This window comes from Lathyrus oleraceus, chromosome 7 (genome assembly GCF_024323335.1).
Source record: "Lathyrus oleraceus cultivar Zhongwan6 chromosome 7, CAAS_Psat_ZW6_1.0, whole genome shotgun sequence".
Lineage (NCBI taxonomy): Eukaryota > Viridiplantae > Streptophyta > Magnoliopsida > Fabales > Fabaceae > Lathyrus > Lathyrus oleraceus.
In genome coordinates this window covers 527,036,372-527,049,889 of record NC_066585.1, presented here as the reverse complement: position 1 = coordinate 527,049,889, position 13,518 = coordinate 527,036,372, and the positions used below count along the sequence as shown (strand labels likewise).

The following is a 13,518-nucleotide window of genomic DNA, read 5'->3' as shown; positions in this document are numbered from 1 at the left end:
GCTGTGGAGGATACTGATAACGGTTGTGACTTGGATAGCTGGATTCTCCCAATAATTGATGATGGACTCAATAATTGGAAGGCTGAAGACACTATCCCGATTTTCTCTAGTCAGGAGTAATTGTTATTGCTATTTTAGTGTTTCAAAGCATTGTGTCTATACCCGGGGCATAATAGCTAATTTTTCAAGGGTTTGTCATTTTTCATAAGCATATTCATATTCAATAAATCAATGGACTTTTTTTTGCATTCAAATATTGCGCTCTTTATCTTTCCTGTCATTTTTCAAACAAGCTATGTTTTCTTGCACACACTCACGTAACAATTTGCCGATCCATATCCACTCTGGATCCTGTTGGTAATGACTCTGCTACTGTTCATTATGACTTTGAAAATCCGATCTACCAAGCCGAGATGGAAGTGAGGAAGATTGTGAAGTCCCTGGAGAACTTGCCAGACTGTTACTACAAGAAGAAAAGACCATACAGCCGCATGAGGAATCAATTGAAACTATAGATCTGAGTACTGAAATAGACAAGAAAGAAGTCATAGATTTCTTGGGGGCACTCGAATTACATTGTCCGATTCATCCCACATTTGACTGCTACCTGCAAACCCATCTTCAAATTACCAAAAAAGAAAAATCAAGAGATGGTATGGAATGATGAATGACAAAATCAAGAAATATCTCCAAGAACCTCCAATTCTAATGCTACCAGTTGAAGGAAGACCTCTAATCATGTATTTGACCGTGTTAGAAAATTCAATAGGGTGTGCTGGGGCAACATGACGAGTCTGGTCGAAAAGAGCATGCCATAGACTGCCTTAGCAAAAGGTACCGACTGTGAAACAAGATACTCACAGCTCGAGAAAGCTTACTGTGCTTTGGCTTAGGCTGCTCGCCGACTAAGACAGTATATGTTGAATCATACCACTTTATTGATTTCTAAGATGGATTCTATCAAATATCTACTTGAGAAACCTGCTGTCTCCTGAGAGAGTTATCACTGATAATGGTGCTAAACTGAACTCTACACGCAGTTCAAAATAAAGCACCATAACTCTTCTCCGTACCGGCCAAAGACGAACGGCGCCGTGGAGGCTGCTAACAATATCAAGAATATAACAGTAACATACAAAGACCGGCAGGAGATGTTACCTTTTGCTCTTCATGGTTACTGCACTTCGACAGGGGCAACCCCTTTCTCTTTAGTCTATGGAATGGAAGCCGTTTTACCAGTGGAAGTTCAGATTCCCTCTCTAAGAATTGCGAAAGATGCAGGCTTAGATGAGGATGAATGGATTCAGACTCGACTCGATCAGATAAATTTGATTGATGAAAAGAGACTCGCGGCTGTTTGTCATGGACAGATATATCAGAAGCGCATGACCCAGGCATTTAACAAAAAAGTCAAGAGACAGGTGTATCAAATTGGCGACTTGGTGGTAAAGCGCATCACTCTACCACAAGGTGATCCCAGAGGCAAATGGATTCCCACGTACGAAGGTCCGTTTGTAGTTAAGAAGGTATTCTCTGGTGGAGCCATGATACTAGCCACAATGGACGGCGAAGACTTCCCACATCCCGTGAACGCAGACATAGTCAAAAAATACTACGCATAAAAGAGACCTGCTAGGTCGACGTACCTAGGCAAAAGTAAGGGCATCCCGGCGAACCAAAAGGGTTCGGGCAAAAAATTAGGGATAAACATATAAAGACATACACCCGGCAAGTCGAAAACCTGAAAAGGCGGCTTGAGCAAAAAAAAAGGGTATCCCGGTGGACTGAAAACCTGAAAAGGCGGTCCAGGCAAAAATTAGGGATTAAAGCGTATGACTATGCCCCGTTCTCTGTCTGCTTCAACCAAGTTCAAGGGACTGAACAAGCCGATCACTTTCATCCGACAGCAGGAGATGAGAGGCTTGAAGACATAATGACAGTAGTGGAATTAAAATCAACAGGACTTTTTCTGCATAGCTTTGTCTTCGTTTCTTGACGATTTCCTCTTACTAGGATTTCTGTCTCCTTGTACACAAATTGCCTATTTATAGGCCCTCTTTCTAAATCAATACAATTCTGTTTCAAAAAAAAAATGCTTTTGTTTTACTTTCTCTATTTTGTTTGCATAAACGTCCATTGATTTAACTTGAATTGATATATGCATTTGAATATGATCAATGTTTATCAAAATACATGCATAAAATAACAATGACAATTACTAAAGGACTTCAGGATCGAGGAGAAGGTCTAACCAGGCTTTCCAATGAATCTGTTGCCAATTCTATTCCCCGGCTAAGCCAGTTATCCCTCCAGAAGAACTTGGCATCACTAGACTGGTCATCTCTTCTACCCCCAGCCAGGCTCCGGTGAATATTTCTACCATCAGACAGAAATCAAGTATCCCCCAGCTAAGAAAGGGTCGTCAATACAAATATCTCCGACCAGAAGACTGAGATTTATTCCCCCAGTAGAGTCCCCTGGAAGAACGTTTCAGACGCATAGTGCATTCATTACATCATTTCACATCACATACCTACATACAATTTTCATTCCGCATCATATACATTACATCATTTCATAACATATACATGCACACAATGCTCGCATTTATTCCAGACGCATAATTCACTCATCACATCATTTCACAGCACACGCATGCATACAACATTTGCATCTCATGCATCATGGCATGGCATGAAGCTAACTTTATTTTTCAGGTTAACTATCCTCTTGATACAATCAACACAAAGGTCCATTCAGACGGACATCTGTATCAATTACATTCAGGATTCAACTACACCTTTCAGATATACTCCATGTCAACATTCATTCTGACATCCTCCCAACGATGGCATCTATAAGCCCATCCCAGACATTTATCGCCAATACAACATATACAAATACTATCAGATATAGCCTAGCGTACGGTTCATCCTGATTCAGCTCAACATATGACCCCTTCAACTCAGATACGATCTAACGTATGATCCATTCTGACCTTCAACAACTCAGATACGATCTAGCATACGATCCATTCTGACCTTCAACAACTCAGATACGATCTAACGTATGATCCATTCTGACCTTCAACAACTCAGATACGATCTAGCATACGATCCACTCTGATCTTCAACAACTCAAGTACGGTTTAATGTACGACCAAGTTAAACCTTCATCTTCTCAGATGCTACCTTCGGACAGGTACATTTCTGAATGGTAGTCTAGTATACGGCTACTCCCTTACTCAGATGCTACCTTCGGACAGGTACATTTCTGAATGGTAGTCTAGTATACGACTACTCCCTTGCTCAGGTGCTACCTTCGGACAGGTACATTCCTGAATGGTAGTCTGGTATACGGCTACTCCCTTGCTCAGGTGCTACCTTCAGACAGGTACATTCCTGAATGGTAGTCTAGTATACGACTACTCCCTTGCTCAGGTGCTACCTTCGGACAGGTACATTCCTGAATGGTAGCCTGGTATACGGCTACTCCCTTGCTCAGGTGCTACCTTCGGACAGGTACATTCCTGAATGGTAGTCTGGTATACGACTACTCCCTTGCTCAGATGCTACCTTCGGACAGGTACATTTCTGAATGGTAGCCTAGTATACGGCTACTCCCTCTTCAAGCAGATTCGGCCTAACGGACAGCTCTATCTGCAACTCAGAAACGATCTAGCGTACGATCCGTTCTGATCTTTCATCCCCATCAAAGTCATCTGCCTAACGAACAGCTCACTCTGGTATTCAGATACGGTCCAGTGTATGATTCATTCTGATCCCTTATCCCCAGCAGTATACAGCATACTCTGACTCCCCAGCGAAGTCAACAGCATGACGGGGGATTCACTATACGGTCTAGTGTATGACCCGGTATGACACCCATGTCTTCAGATATCGTCTAACGTACGACACAGTCTGAAGCTCCCATCATCAAACTTCCTGGATGGCATCTTTAAGCCCATCTCCATCAAGACCAATTGACAAGCGCAAATTTTCGGGGCATTCTAGTGTTTAATAATCTTCCACCTCTAGACCACGAACGGCACATACCATTCTACTCTCTCGGTTCAAGAATATTGAACAGGGGCAGCTGTCATACCCCAAAATTTGCCCACTAATATTTCAAGACATTTCAGGGTACTCCGACTCATTTTTATGACACTTAAAGGAACAAAGGCCCAGCTCGCGAATGACCCAAACTGGCCTACTCGCTACGCGCGCACCTAGTGATAATATGAAAGTGGTTTATTTGGAGGCGGAGGAAAAGGGGTGCAAAAAAAAGAAAAGAAAACGAACCAAACAGCAAAGCCCAACCCAAAGTACAAGAACACGGGTGTGGCATCTGTGACGAGCGTCACAGAGGCTGTGACGAGCGTCACGCCTCGCACACCCTTGTGACGGGCGTCACACATGGTGTGACGAACGTCACACCATTCCCCTACTTTGTGGGCGCAGGCAACGCTTCGGAGACTTGAAGATCCGTTGGGCCCTATATCCACGTACGTGTTGAAGACTTTTTTTTTGGCAGCAGGCATGACCTAATGACAACAATATAAATAGCCGCCTTGAAAACCTAAAAGAGGGGCTTTTTCCGAGATTTTTTCCTTTGCCGTTTTCGCCTTTGCATTTTTTCTTCTTTTCCAGCAGCTTAGGCATTGTGTTTTACAAGTGCTACACTATTTCTTTTGCAATTCCTGATTCCCTTTTGGTATTTAGTTAATTCTTTTCGCACAATAGTTTCTACAACGGAAACTATTGTGTGCCCTTTTACCGAATCTAATCTTACGGCGGCAGCAAGGTCACCTCCGCTCAATTCGATCCGATCGGCCAATTCAAGGTTGCGACTCAATTGCAAACAGGTTTGCGTTACTATTATCGCTTTATGTTCCTAATTCACATGTGATATCATAATTGAGATTCATAAATATATTTGAGGCTTTGCATGTAACTTAAGTATGCCTGGATACTTTGAATTGTTGTAATGGATGCCGCTGTTCTTCGTCCTATTTTGATCTTTGCCCATCTGACCTGTTTTATCATAACCATGCTTTGTTTACCTATTACTTTGGTGCAACTCTCGATTGCACCCTGATTTGGTATTCTAACCCGTTTGCTGAATTTTGCAAAGGTTCATATGTCCCAGGAAAAGATTGCTGTTTAGGTCTCCCACTTTATTTGTGGGATACCCTTGTGGAGACTCACCCTAAGTGGCCTAATTAGTTTTAATGTGTTCATTTTAATGTCTTAATTTTAATGTATTAATTTTAATGTATTAATTTTAATGCCTTGATTTTGGTATGGACTTAATTACTTAATTGACTTTAAAATATGACCTTTAAATAAGTGATCTTGGACCTCTCTTTGCTGCCTTACGGTATTACGGTATAATGGTCATGTCCCGCGAATGTGGGGATACACTTAGCAATGGCCCTTCGATTAAATCATCATAAAATAAATCATGGTCCCTCGGATGTTGCCTTCGAAAATACAATTTTGTCCCGCGATGACCCTTCGGTGTAGCCTACGGTTAAATGATGATCGTCCCTTCGAATGCTAAGGTATCCTTACAACTGTTGCCTTCAATGACCTATCGATGACCCTACAATGACCCTTTTACATCCCAAGGATAAAACTACTTACTTCTCAATAGTCAGGACAGTTTTACCCTCATAAGGATAGGAAATGCCCGGAAAGACCTCGGACAGGTATAACCTTAATTACTCATTCATAACAAAAAAATACTTTTCACACCTTACACCTTTCAAACATCTTTTGGAAAATCATCACTTAGCATACATCCGTACTAGGATCATTGCCGAGTTATATTTTTCTAAACTACTTTCAAAAACTATACGAGATAACCACTTTGTATACATTCATGCAAGAATCATTACAAAGTTAAATTCTCATTTTCAAAACATTTTTCACACATTTCTCAACCACCTTTTTCAAACTAGAAAACATAAATGATTGAGCAATTAAGAGCCCATGGATAACCATGGATACAAAGGGTGCTAATACCTTCCCTTTGTATAAAGTACCTCCCGAACCTAAGAATTTAAAATTAAGGTCTTTCCTGTTCTTTTCCACCTTTCCTTATGGGATAAAAGAAAAGTCGGTGGCGACTCTTGCTAACCGCGACATTGCGATTAAAAATCCAATAAAGTCCAGTTCACCGTATGACACTCTATTTGAGATGATGTGTCCTAAAACAATTCCTTCTTGTACCATAAAGTGACATTTTTCCCAATTAAGTACTAGGTTTACTTTTACACATCGTTCTAGAACTCTTTCTAGGTTTTCAAGGCATTCTTCAAAGCTTTGTCCGCATACGGAGAAATCGTCCATAAATACCTCCATGATGTTTTCGAGAAAATCGGCGAATATTGCCATCATGCACCTTTGGAAGGTTGCAGGAGCATTGCACAAGCCAAACGGCATTCGTCGATAAGCGAAGGTACCAAAAGGACATGTAAACGTTGTCTTTTCTTGGTCATCAGGATGAATTGGTATTTGAAAGAAGCCTGAGTAACCGTCTAGATAGCAGAAATGAGAATGTTTTGCTAATCGTTCTAACATCTGGTCAATGAATGGTAAAGGGAAATGATCTTTTCGGGTTGCTTTGTTTAGTTTCCTATAGTCAATGCACATTCTCCATCCCGATTCGATTCGTTTGGTTATAGTTTCTCCTTTTTCATTTTCAATAACTGTTATACCTCCTTTCTTTGGTACTACGTGTACCGGACTAACCCATTTGCTATCAGATATAGGATATATGATACCTGCCTCTAATAACTTGGTTATTTCCTTCTTCACTACCTCACTCAGGATCGGGTTTAGTCTCCTCTGGTGTTCCCTAGAAGTTTTACAGTCTTCTTCTAGCATGATGCGGTGCATACAAATAGAAGGACTTATTCCTTTAAGGTCGGTGATGTTGTATCCTAGTGCGGTTGGATATTTTCTTAAGATATGCAGGAGTTTTTCGGTTTCGAGTTTTCCTAGGTCTGCATTAACTATCACTGGTCGTTCAAGTTCTAAGTCAAGGAATTCATATCTCAGATTTTTGGGAAGTGTTTTCAAGTCTAGGGTTGGTTTCTTAAGGCATTGCGTAGGGTCCGATGTTATTGCTAAACATTGGTTAAGTTTGTCTTCTACAAGATAGTCAGATGATTTGTCATTTTCTAACTCTGTTTCTTTTATGCATTCATCGATGATATCCATGAAGTAACATGTGTCTTTTATTGCAGGTGCTTTCAAAAATTGGGAAAGAATGAACTCAATTTTCTCTTCTCCTACTTCAAAAGTGAGTCGTCCTCGTTTTACGTCTATGATCGCACCGGCAGTTGCTAAGAACGGTCTTCCCAGTATAATGGGTGTAACTTCATCTTCTCTAATGTCCATAATTATAAAATCGGTTGGAATGTAGAATTGACCTATGCGCACGGGAACGTTTTCAAGAATTCCTACAGGATATCTAACAGAACGATCTGCTAGTTGCACAGACATTTTAGTTGGTCTTAATTCTCCCATTTCCAGTTTCTTGCATATGGATAGAGGCATAACACTAATACCGGCTCCTAAATCGCATAAGGCTTTATCTATGACAAATTTTCCTATGTGACAGGGTATAGAGAAACTACCCGGATCTTTAAGTTTAGGAGGCATATTCTGGATTATAGCGCTACATTCAGCAGTGAGTGTAACAGTTTCGCTTTCTTCAAGTTTCCTTTTATTAGAAAGAATTTCTTTTAAGAACTTAGCATATGAGGGCATCTGCGTAATAGCTTCTGTAAAAGGAATTGTGATGTTTAATTGTTTCAGTAGGTCAACAAATTTTTTAAATTGGCCCGCATCTTTGGTTTTAAGAAGCCTTTCAGGGTAAGGGATAGGTGGTTTATAAGGCGGTGGAGGTACATAAGGTTCTTTCTTTTCTACGGTTTCCTTATTACTCTCTTCCTTTTCCTTAGGTTTATTTTCTTCCTCAGTTGACTTTTTAGAGTTTTGGTTTTCTATCCTTGGATCAGACGGTCCTTCCACTTCCGTTCCACTTCTTAGTATGATTGCATGAGCGTGGCTTCTCGGGTTAGGTTGGGGCTGTCCAGGAAATGTACCAGTTGGGGCAGCAGTAGGCGCTTGTTGTTGAGCTACTTGTGATATTTGTGTTTCCAGTATTTTGTTATGGGTAGCCAGGGCATCTACTTTACTTGCTAGTTGTTTTATTTGTTCGCCAGTGTGTACATTCTGGTTTAAGAAATCTTTATTGGTTTGCTGTTGAGAAGCTATGAAGTTCTCCATCATGATTTCCAAGTTGGATTTCCTAAGAACGTTATTGTTAGGTGTAGATGGGATCGACTTTTGATATCCAGGAGGTATAGCTGGGGCTTGATTTGGAGCTTGTCCAGGCGCGTATAAGGCATTATTACTCTTATATGAAAAATTAGGATGATTCTTCCAGTTGGAGTTATAGGTATGCGAGTAGGGATTTCCTTGAGCATAGTTTACTTGCTCTGCTTGGATTCCTGTTAGGAGCTGACAATCTGCAGGAGTGTGACCTTGGATTCCACAGACTTCGCAATTCTGAGTTATGGCAACCACGGTGGCTGGAGGTGATACATTTAAGCTTTCAATTTTCTGGACCAGAGCATCCACTTTTGCATTAACATGATCAAGGTTACTTATCTCGTACATGCCACTTTTCGCCTGAGGTTTTTCTACCATTGTTCTTTCGCTTCCCCACTGATAGTGGTTTTGGGCCATGCTCTCGATAAGTTGATAAGCATCAGCGTAAGGTTTGTTCATAAGTGCACCACCTGCGGCGGCGTCTATTGTTAACCTTGTGTTGTACAAGAGACCATTATATAAGGTATGAATCACTAACCAGTCCTCTAAACCATGGTGTGGACAAAGTCTCATCATGTCTTTGTATCTTTCCCATGCTTCGAAAAGAGACTCGTTATCTTTTTGTTTAAATCCATTTATCTGGGCTCTCAACATAGCTGTTTTGCTCGGCGGAAAATATCGGGCAAGAAAGACTTTCTTCAACTCATTCCATGTGGTGACTGAGTTGGAAGGAAGAGATTGAAGCCATCTTCTAGCGCTATCTCTTAACGAGAAAGGAAAGAGACGAAGTCGAATTGCCTCTGAAGTGACACCATTAGCTTTAACAGTATCAGCGTATTGGACAAATACGGATAAATGAAGGTTTGGATCCTCGGTAGGATTTCCAGAGAATTGGTTCGGTTGCACTGCCTGCAACAGTGAAGGTTTAAGTTCGAAGTTGTTTGCTTCGATTGCGGGTGGAGCAATACTCGAATGCGGCTCATCTTGCGATGGAGCGGCGTAATCTCGAAGAGCACGAGTTGGTTCTGCCATCTCGGGTATCGGTGAAGGAAGAAGATTTTTGAGATCAGGAATTTCAATAGGAGGGAGATTGTTTGCAGCACGATATTCCCGAATTCGTCGTAAGACTCGGAGATATAGTTCGATGTCGTTGATTCGTAAGTAGAACGGCTCGCCTTGTGAGCGAGTGTGTGGCATACAAATCAACGAAAGAAATAAAAATAAAAATAAGCCTTAGTCTCTACAGCGTAACAGAAGAGTTACGATATCGACTAAATAAAAGTCCCCGGCAACGGCGCCAAAAACTTGATTGCGACTTTATGAGTCGAATTTGGGGTACAAACTGCAAGTGCACAGTTCTATCGCGTAGTTTTAAAAGATATCGATCCCACAGGGACTTATGAATCGATATACCGATTTCTAAGGTTACTTCGTAAAGCTAAGGCGGATGATACTTTGATTGTTCGGGGGAAAAGTTAAAACTAAAATAAGATATAGATTAAATATCAATTAAGCGGATATCGGTATGTAGTTCGTCGTAATTAGGGAATCAAATCTTCGTTGGTTTCTTGGTTTTTTAAAATAAATCTTTTCAGTAAATACTATTGATTAAAAGTCTTTTCTCAAACTCTCGCTCTGTTGAATAGACTATGACTTTTTATTAACGCAGCTGTCACTTATTGGTTAAGTCCAAAATCACTTTTTGAAAACAACAAAATCTATAGAAGCTCTTTTTAAGAAAACACTAATCGTTTAAACACCCTCGTCTCAAACTCTCGCTCTGTTGACTTAGATTATATAATTAAATTCAAATGCTTAACTCTCGTCCTCACATTTAACTTTTAAAAATACTTTTTGAAAAAGATTAGAATTTAATTAACTCTAAAAATTGCTTTCGCCCTGATCTAGAATTAATGTCCAATTTACACTGTCCAGTTAAAAACTCAAACTCTCGTTCTATTGAATTTAACTTCTTTATGTCTTTTACTCTCGTACAAAAACTTTGGTATTAAACCTGTAAATTGAGACCATAAAAAAAGTGACTTTATTTTTAAACGTAATTTAACCAACTTAGTTTTGATTCCTTATTCCGCTTACTTTACATACCGATACCTAAATAAATTAGCCGGACATGTTAAACAGACCTAAACAATGCTTAAATAAATCCATCTCAAGCAAATAATATAAATAAACAATAAAGCAGGGCATGTATAAATTCAAACAATAATTAAAGAACCTGAGTAATTAATAGCAGTCTTGAACACTCCACCACAGACCGGTTGGATTTGTTCTTGAATTCTTCAATCGGACAGGAAAATAAAAAATGAAGGAATAAAAATCTAGGATCTAACGTAAGGTTAGATCTAGTAAAAGGTACACAATAATTTCCGGTGTAGAAACTATTGTGTGAAAAATTAATTAAGTGCTTAAAGGAATTGCTGGAAAGGAAAAATAACAATTGCAAAATAAAAGTAAAAACTGTAAAAATAATGCTGTAAGGTATGCTTGCACGGCTGGAAGAGAAAAATTGAACGAAGCAGAGAGACGGGGGCGAGAGAGCTGCAGGGTTTTCCAAAAGCCACTATTTATATTACTCACTTTTTGTAACGGTTTCCAAAAGCTTTCCGTGTAAAAATCCTCACGTTCCAATAGTCAAGCGTAACAATAGGCTTCAACGTGCCTCTGTTGCGCTTCTGAAGCCAAAAATATAGGAGAATGGTGTGACGTCCGTCACACCATGTGTTACGCTCGTAACACAAGTAGGCAGGGCGTGACGCTCGTCACACCTTGTGTGGCGCGCGTCACAGGCGCATCGCCTGTGCTTTTGGGTTGGGCTTTGGCTTGGTGGAATTTGCTTCTTTTCATTTCTTTTTGCACCTCCTTTTCTTCCTTTTTCACTTGTGCTTCAAATAAACTACCTGAGATAAATAGAAAGCAAAATACCAAGTAGTATCGAATAAAATGAAATAAATTGAAGTGAATAATAATATAATTTAATTAAATCTAGTCCTAGAATGTGATATTATTTCATGTTATCATATGTCCTTACCCTCATATCTCTGCATTTCATATTACATGGTCATTGGCATTTTTGGTGACCAAAGGGGTTAGGCCAAAACCCCTAAGGTTACCGATTGATGTGTTGCTCTGTATTTTGTTACTCTAATGAAAAATATGCATGAATATGTGAATGTTATTATATGCTCCTTTGGGTTTTTGTGATGCATTGTACGATCAGTCTGTGATATTTTTGTGGTAAATTGTGACTCGTATGATTAGTTATGATATTTTTTGGATAAATGCGAAATTGTATTGTATATGTGTTTATCGATGAATTTCTTTGCAATCCTTTTGGTCTTTTTTTTCAAATACCGTAAAATGACATAAAAGTCAAAATTCAGGAAAACTGGAATTTTATCAAAAATCATAAAATCGGGAAAAGTCTGACCGGGGTCGAAATTGGCGGCGCCGTAGAGACGAATTGTCGTCGGCGGATAAACAATGCCCCACCGTGATGGAGGCGACTGAAAAACGGTGTCGATGCGGGGACCGATGGGGGAGTCGCGCCAGCGGCGGAAGCTGTAGCGCGCGAGAGGTGCGATGTTGCGGCGGCGCGGGGCGTAGGTTGGTGCCAGATGAAGTCGCACGGCAGTGGAGGCTGTACAACCGTAGATCAGGCGGTTTGTAACACCCTATTTTTAGTAAATGATTTTATTTTAATTTAATTAGAACTTTATGTGTTTATTTGATTATTATATATGGATGATTAAATAAATGTGGGTGAGGGAAATGGTGTCTGACCTTATGGTAGGGCGTAGAGAGTAATTAGAGAAAGATGAAATGAATTAGAATTATTTTATTAGTTAAATAATTATTTGATTTTTATAATTTAAATAAAATAAAAGAAATAAGAATGTGTAGAGAAATTAAGGGCAAGCTGGTAATTATGAGAATAAGTTAGGGGTAGAAAGAGAAGTCAAATTAGGAGAAAATAGGTTTATTAGAAAAAGAGATAAGTGGGAAGGGAATTAGTTTCATTGTACCTAAAGTAAACTTGGAAAAGAGGAGAAGGAGGCTAAGGCAAGAAAAGACATAGGAATAATATCCATTGATAGAGCTTAGAAGAATTTTGCAAGAGAAATCTAAGGTAAAAGTAGAGAATAACTTTTGATAAAAATGACTTATACATGAGAGATAGGGTATAAGAGTCCTTAACCTCCCAATAAGGTTAATTGATTTGTTGAGAATTCTGAATTTGATGATCCTATTTAATTTTTTGTTATGAGTATTGAATTTTTTGTGTCAATGTATGAATGAAATTATGTTCCAGTGTGTTCATGTATTTTCCATCATTGATGATGTTTGAAGGTTTTAGGGAGTTGTGAAAATATAGGAATCCATGAGTATGTTTGTTAAATTATTAATTTGATGTTAATTGGTGAAGATGTGAAGAAGTTGGTTTACTGTGTTAGAAATTTGAAATAAGTTGTTTAGGTATGTTAGGACATGCTTGTATGGGGTTTTGAAAGAGATTTAAATGCACAAAACTGAGTATTTTTGTCACGGGTTATGTGGTAATCAATTACCACTTAATGGTAATCGATTATCAGCTTAAAAATTAAGTTTGTTGGGATTTTTTGGGTCGGTAATCGATTACCACGTACTGGTAATCGATTACCGCATGCTGGCATGGAATTTTTTTAAGGTAAGACTAAAAAGGCTGTAACTTTCGTTCTGTAAGTCCAAATGAGACATCGTTCGAAGCGTTGGAAAGATAACACAAAATAATATAAAATGGTAATGTTTTCAAAGACTGAATGTGAGGGGATGAACTGAATAATTGACGAAAATCACATGTGTAGTTACCCGACGATTTACGCCATAACTTTTGATCCGTAGGTCCAAATGACGTGTCTATTAAAGCGTTAGCTTAGGGATACATCATGGTAGTGTTTAGTGAAATGTTTGAGTTGTAGTAATTTAGCTACTGTAGGGATTTTTGTGATGGTTTATATGATTGGTTAGCAAATTGTTATGCTTATACGTTGATGTGTTGTGGTTTTGGTGAAGTAACATTAACAAATGCTATGATGAATTTACTGTTGAGTTGTGAGTATGATTTGATACCTTATACATGTTAAGGTGTGTATTATTGAGTTAAAATGCGTTAACA

The 13,518-nt window shown here is 39.2% G+C and overlaps 1 non-coding gene across 1 annotated transcript; it reads left to right on the top strand.

Moving 5' to 3' along the window:
- The first annotated feature begins 8,892 nt into the window (after positions 1 to 8,892).
- LOC127108684 (small nucleolar RNA R71) lies at positions 8,893 to 8,999 on the top strand. Its single transcript, XR_007796207.1, has one exon. It is a non-coding gene; the product is annotated as a small nucleolar RNA R71 (small nucleolar RNA).
- The last annotated feature ends 4,519 nt before the right edge of the window (positions 9,000 to 13,518 follow it).